Source organism: Tachysurus fulvidraco, chromosome 7 (assembly GCF_022655615.1).
Source record: "Tachysurus fulvidraco isolate hzauxx_2018 chromosome 7, HZAU_PFXX_2.0, whole genome shotgun sequence".
Lineage (NCBI taxonomy): Eukaryota > Metazoa > Chordata > Actinopteri > Siluriformes > Bagridae > Tachysurus > Tachysurus fulvidraco.
Window position 1 is genome coordinate 15,900,055 of NC_062524.1, and position 7,000 is coordinate 15,907,054.

Genomic DNA, 7,000 nt, shown 5'->3' on the forward strand with positions numbered 1-7,000 from the left:
GTGTGTGTGTGTGTGTGTGTGTGTGTGTGTGTGTGTGTGTGTGTCTAACTTATTGACCTTACACTTTTAACCTTCTATATTTTCCTCCAGTCAAACGCTTATCTGCTCTGTTGCCTTTGGTGCTCCATGTGTGTGTGTGTGTGTGTGTGTGTGTGTGTGTGTGTGTGTGTGTGTGTGTGTGTGTGTGTGTGTGTGTGTGTGTGTTACCTATGTTTTTGAAGGTCATCTTTGTAAGCTCGCCAGGTAGCTGATAGCAGTTTAACACACGACCTGTCAGATCAGTGGCTCGGTACCTAGCACTGAGGAGGAGGAGGAGGCGGAGGAGGAGGAGGAGAGAGGAGGAAGAAGAGGGGATAAGACAGAGGAGGAGAGAGAATGAGAAAGATGAGGAAGAAGAGCAGGAAAGTGAGGAAGAGGAGGAGAGAGAAGAGAAAAGAGGATGAGGAAGAAGAGAAAGAGAGATAGATAGAGAGAGGAGGAGGAAGAGAAGGAAGAAGAGGAAGAGGAGAGGGAAGAGGAGCTTTAACATTGAGTGACACTGGATATTCCTTCCATCAGCATCTCCGTAGAAAAAACTTCACATCAGTGTTTGTCTCTGTTACTGGAGAACATGTTGTGAAGCTGTGCAGTTAGAGGAAAAGAGTCTACTCATTCTGTCCAATCAAAAGCAAGTATTATATTAGCGTTAATGAGCATCACCTGTAAGCTGCTGGAATAAAACCGACCTCTCAGATGAGTTATAACCATCGATTGCAAATGCATCAGGTTTCCATCGTGATGAAGTGTTAGCACGTAGCAGACCGCGGCCTGATGTCAGACATTATACCAGAACACACTTCAAGATCACGATCTCATTTTAATGTATATTAGCGCTCTTACATCACTCCATGAATAAAAAAACAGGAAAAACAAGTGCTCCGTTCGGGGCCATTCATTAGAGCGAGATGAAAATGAAAATGTGTCATTTAGCTATCAGTGGGCGAATTAGAGCACTAATAGTGTGAACTCTGCTCATTACTCCAGACCTGATCCAGCTTTTCTCATTCATTATTCACTTTTCCTTTTCCATCTCCATCTTGCCGTTATCACTGTGCCTTTAATGCTGCCTTTAATATCGCTGTTTGTGTGCTAGATGCTTGCACAGGGTGAAGACGGCGGTATATTGGTTGAGTTTATAGCTGACTGCAAAGCATGCTGGGTGTTATATGAATAAAAAAGTTATTGCTTTTACTATGCTTAGAGCTCGCAAACATGAGCAGATCTTCCTGGACCTTCTCTGATTCCTTCAGGAAGGTCAAGTCTCTAAACACGTTTAGGTTTACGACTAATTTAACGAGGCTAATTTCTGATGTTTTCTGGAAGGATAATCGGTGAATATATATGTTTGTGGAGGTTTGGACATTTATCTTCTTTTTATGTTTGAGGGAATATACTGTAAAAGTTAACTAATAGAGGTGCCTCCTAGAAAATTTGAATAAGAATAAAGGAAGTCTTTGGTGGCCTGGGAATGTTAAACTCTAAGAGCTGCCAGTGAAAGAACATAATGATCTAGTAAGATAAGTTTGTTTCCTGGAAAATTTTAACAAGTTAACAATGGGCTCTAGGAATGAAGTAGTAGCATGGGGACATAGGATCATGGAATCATAGGACTTTTGGAATATTATGATTATTATGAGGATTATTATTCTACCACTATACAGTAGAACTGATCTGGAACTATAGGACCATAGAAATGAAGGTCTGAGAGAACATACGACCCTGGACACTGAGGATTTTGGGAATATGTTGACTTAGAACTGTCAGACATTGTGTATGTATGGACCTGGAAACATAGGACCCTTGAAATGATGGTCTCAGGGAACAATAAAGATATTGTCTTGTATGTTACTAAATCACAGAATGAACATGGGAAAAAACTTTGTGTAAATATAAAAACCTGGAAACTTTGAGCCCTTAGAATAAAAGTATGGGGAAACGTGGGGAAATCATGGCCTAATGGTTAGAGAGTTTGACTCCTAACCCTAAGGTTGTGGGTTCGAGTCTCAGGCCGGCAATACCACGACTGAGGTGCCCTTGAGCAAGGCACCGAAAGCCCCCATATGCTCCCCGGGCTCCGCAGCATAAAATGGCTGCCCACTGCTCCGGGTGTGTGTTCACGGTGTGTGTGTTCACTGCTGTGTGTGCACTTTGGATGGATTAAATGCAGAGAACAAATTCTGAGTACATAGCTGTATGTCACGTCACTTCACTTCACTAGCATAAGATCCTGGATCTAAGAAATTTGGTGATATAAAGTAGTGACTTGGCTCTGTAGAACCTTGTGTATAATGTTTAAGGAAACATCTATAATGTTTAAGGAAACACCAAAGAAAACATCTTTGGATCCTTTTAAAGTAAGTTTGAGGGAACAGAGGTCTCTGTAAATGAAAGGTTCTTAAAACATACGGATGTATACTACTATAGCCTTAAAAATTCACAGACCTAATCTGGTCCTGGTAATACACCAAAGGAAACACTGGGCCCTTGGAATGAAGGTTTCAGGGAAAATATTATCTTGGGTATTTAAGGGCCCTTAAAACATAGGGTCCAATGTATAGTGTTTAGTCCTAAAATGTCATGTAACGGCTACAGGGTCATGGGAATGTAGTGGCCTGTGTAGGTAGATGCATGGATACATTATATAGGACATGTAGGCTACAATGTAAGGACGTGATGGTCCAGGGGTCCAGGCGCTGGGTTCCTAATCAGAAGGTCGGGGTTCAAGCCCCCAAGCTGCTGAGACATCTATGTTGGGTCCTAGAGCAAGACCCTTAAACCTCACCTGCTCCAGGGGCGCCGCACGATGGCTGACCCTGTGCACTGACCCCAGGCTCATAATAGCCTGGGATATATGAACGCCCTCTAGTGGCAGTGGTGGCTCAAGTGGTTAAGTGGTTGTTGCTCGGAGGATCGGGGGTTCAAGGCCCAGCACAGCCAAGTTGTGGCGCTGTATCATAGCTGCCCCTGCACTCTGACTCCAACCTCCTCAGTTGTGGTATGTGAAGAAAAGTATTCCACTGTGCTGTAATGTACATGTGGTGATAATAAAGGCTTCTACTGTATGCCCCGTTCTATTCTATTCTATGTAAACAGGACCCTGTGTACATAACTGTTACTCCACCCGCTTCCTGCAAGATATTCATGGATTCCGCCACTACCTTTATTTCATCAAGTATCCAGATCAAAGCTAATACTCAGCTGTGACCTTTTTAACTCACAGTGCTAACTGCTTAATGTTCATTAAAATAGCATCTAGAACTTGCTTAGTCGTGAAGTTGTGGTCCACCACACGCTTGGATTTCTAAATGTCTTGGCTCGGCTCACAAACTCATTACTGTGTGTGTGTGTGTGTTTGTGCCGCATCCCGGGAAAGCGTTGGTGTGGATGACTGATCTGATTCCAGGACTAATGACCACCAGGTGCACACTTTATATCTTCTGCATTAAAAATGTGTATAACCTCGGGTTGTGAAACTTCTTCCTGGTTTTGTTGTTCAGATGGTTTATATTTATAACCGAAGTTTAGGTTTTTTTTTTGTTTGTTTTTTTTTTAAAGATAGGTAGCATATATTATTATAGAAAATATTATAGAAATAATGAGTTACCTCTGATCTGTACCATGCAGACTTGAAACAGCAAGAACATTATGGTACAGGGTCAAAGTTTAGCTCTGGTGAAGAAATTTCAGAGTTGGTGATTAATGATGTATCTGATAGACTTCATATATAAAGTCCAGTAAGTTCCTGGGTTCCTCTTTGGGTCCCAACTTGAACCAGTGATCTACAACAGGACCCTGTTCATTACTCTTTCTAACAGCTCAACCAAACAGTTCCAAATCTAATATTTTATGCTTGTGGGTCATTTCTCAGGTCCAGATGTCTCCTCATACATTACCATAACCTCTTTTTTTACTCCTTACGCAACCGTTTGCTTATTAAAGACGTCGATTCGGGCTCCGTCTGGACGTCGATGAATCACAAATGCAGATTTTTAATCACGAGCGTTCCCCTGGCTAATCAATAGTGTTGGAAAATGGAAATGAATCCCAGGTGTGTCTAGATCATCTCCCTTTTTTACTGCACAAAAAGGTTGACTTAATGGAAAAAGCACAGAAAGATGTTTATGTCTTTCTGTAATCTGTCATTCCGATCAGCGCTCTTTTTCCGTCTTGTCCTGAGGGACGGCCTGACCTTGCAGATTGTCCACAGCGTGATTAAATAAGAATTGATTTCTTCGATTAGAGTCGCGGTATTCATCCAGCCGTTCAGATGGAGGGATGGAGTCAGACGAGATGGAGACGAAGACGTAGATGAAGACGAAGAGATCCCGGGTTTCGTAACGAAACAGCGGCTTCTGGCCAAAGAAGACAATATTACATGTAGATGATAACGAGACAAGCGGCTCATTAGCCATTTACTCTTTTATAATCTCCATAAAAACTTACAGTATACTCGTAACAAATTCCTTATTCGCATTCTGCTTTGTTATTTATGAATCACTTGAAGAATCAACTCACCAATATGATTAATTCCCAAATGACTCAATCCCATTATTTATTTGTTTGTTTAATAATTTCAGGAACGAACCCAAAAGCCTTTCATGGCTAAAGATTGAACCTTTTTGTATACTATACTAAATAAAATGATAAAATGTTCATGTCTTCAAGCTTTACAGAGAAATTGAATCCCCTGAGAAGGCCACTTCACGCTGAAGATGAAGTGATTTTTTTCATGAGGTTTCTCGGTCAGGACGTAGCGAGCGTGATGTAGTGACGTCGTGTCGTCTCGCTCCTCAGAGAGCCCTTCAGTGCCAGGTATTTGATGTAATGCTTAAGAGGGTGAAGTGCATGCTAATGTGACAGCTCTGAGTATGTACATGGAGCTTCAGAGATGGGCCTCATTAGAACTGTGTGTGTGTGAGAAAGGACAGAAGGGAGAGAGAGAGAGAGAGAGAGAGAGAGAGAGAGAGAGAGAGAGAGAGAGAGAGAGAGAGAGAGAGAAAGCAGGGACACTGATTCTATCAAGGTTACACAGCCAGTCTGTAAGAAGCAATAGTCAACAAACACAAGCATGGAAACATTTGGTTTTTATAACATAAATGTTGGGGGCATGGTGGATTAGTGGTTAGCACGTTTGCCTCACACCTCCAGGGTTGGGGGTTCGATTCCCATCTCCGTCTTGTGTGTGGAGTTTGCACATTTTCCCCGTGCCTCGGGGGTTTCCTCTTGGTACTCTGGTTTCCTCTCCCAGTCCAACGACATGCATGGTAGGTTGATTGGCATCTCTGGAAAATTGTACATAGTGTGTGAGTGTGTGAGCGAATGTGAGTGTGTGTGTAGCCTGCGATGGGTTGGCACTCCGTCCAGGGTGCTCGATGACGCCTGAGATGGACAAAGGCTCCCCATGACCCGAGAAGTTCAGATAAGCGGTAGAAAATGAATGAATGAACTTAAATGTTGCTAATATAAAACACTTTGGTAGGTTGGACCAATCAGCGGCGAAAACAACACGTGACGTTAACTTAGACGTTTTTAAACATCAAACATTTCAGTGATGTAGGTGAATAATGAGTGATGTAGGTGAATAATGAATTTCCATATCCTTATTAGCTTGTAGGTTTGATCAGAGAGTCGATCATTTAGATTTATCACATTTATTGTATCATAAAGTCACGGTCAATCACTGATGTCAACCAGACCATCAAATGACAAGCACTATGCTAAACCTGTGAGGTCATGAAGACACATTCTCCCTCCTGATTAAATCCACCACTGTGGTTCTTTCATACAACACAACCTTCTACGGTCTAAATACTTTTTGAGGACATTAGTAAAATGGATGGTTCCTTTTGTTTTGTTGTGTGTGTGTGTGTGTGTGTGTGTGTGTGTGTGTGTGTGTGTGTGTGTGTGTGTGTGTGTGTGTGTGTGTGTGTGTGTGTGGTAACGTGTCAGTTGAAAGGCTAAGAGGTTGCTCTTGGCAGATTAGAGCAGCTTTTATCAGTGGGAGTTCAAAAGAGCCGCCGACTGTTTAATTTAATCCACGCCACATTGCAGAAACGCCACACGCTCGACACGCCCTTGTGCAGACTTCATTAGCGGAGGTGTGCGGTGGAATCACGCCACAGTGATCCCACTGACTGGATCTACATTTAGACTTAAAAGAACTTGAAGGAACTTGAAGATAATATCTGGGAAAAGTATGCTAAGTACGCTAGCTGCAGGGCTTTAGCTAGAACGCTATTCTAGAAACGTTCACGTTTCTATGGGAACAGATCATTCTCATGGACGTTGATGTACGAGAAATGGGTTTTTAACATTTCTTAATGGAAGAAGTTACTGCTTCGTAAAACATTTCCAACAAATTTAATAATATATTCGCGCCAGAACATGATTATTTTTCCATTCCGAATTTATCAGTTTACATTCTGCTAATTCTTTATCATGAACCCCATTAAGCAGATGTTTTTTTTTTTTACAAAATTATGACTATTTTATAATTTACCGAATCGTTCAGAGTTCAGAGTAGTTTTATTATTCGTGATGCTAGTTCAAGCTACAGTACTTATAGCGTATCACGGGTAGCTCCGCCCCCTTCAACTACATCAGCAGACCTGGGAATGTGAAGTACATGAAGAGTTTTTGGATGAATAAGTGCATCATCTGGGTTCTTCCTCTTGTGATTTTCAGCATGAACACATGATTCACGGTAGATACGACACAGCGGCGTAGCACAGCATAAGTGTACATGCGATTTGGGACACACCTAACACTTAAAGTGAATAACAGACAGGACATTTTGCCAAGCAGGCTGGGAAACATGGTGGCGCCGCAGCGGCGGGCAGTTTATCACTTTTATTTGTTTATTCCTTTTATAATTCCATGCCCATCTTAGCAAGAGCAATATATTTTATTGTCTTAATAAAACTTTGTTGTTGAATCTACTGAACCTCCGTCATACAAGTAC

At 41.9% G+C, this 7,000-nt stretch overlaps 1 long non-coding RNA gene across 1 annotated transcript in view; it reads right to left on the reverse strand.

Moving 5' to 3' along the window:
• Positions 1–207: 207 nt before the first annotated feature.
• LOC113635502 overlaps positions 208–7,000 on the reverse strand; it is a 30,230-nt gene continuing 23,437 nt past the window's right edge. Inside the window, exon 3 of the long non-coding RNA XR_003438837.2 lies at positions 208–299. This is a non-coding gene — a long non-coding RNA (uncharacterized LOC113635502). The remainder of the gene's footprint in view (positions 300–7,000) is intronic.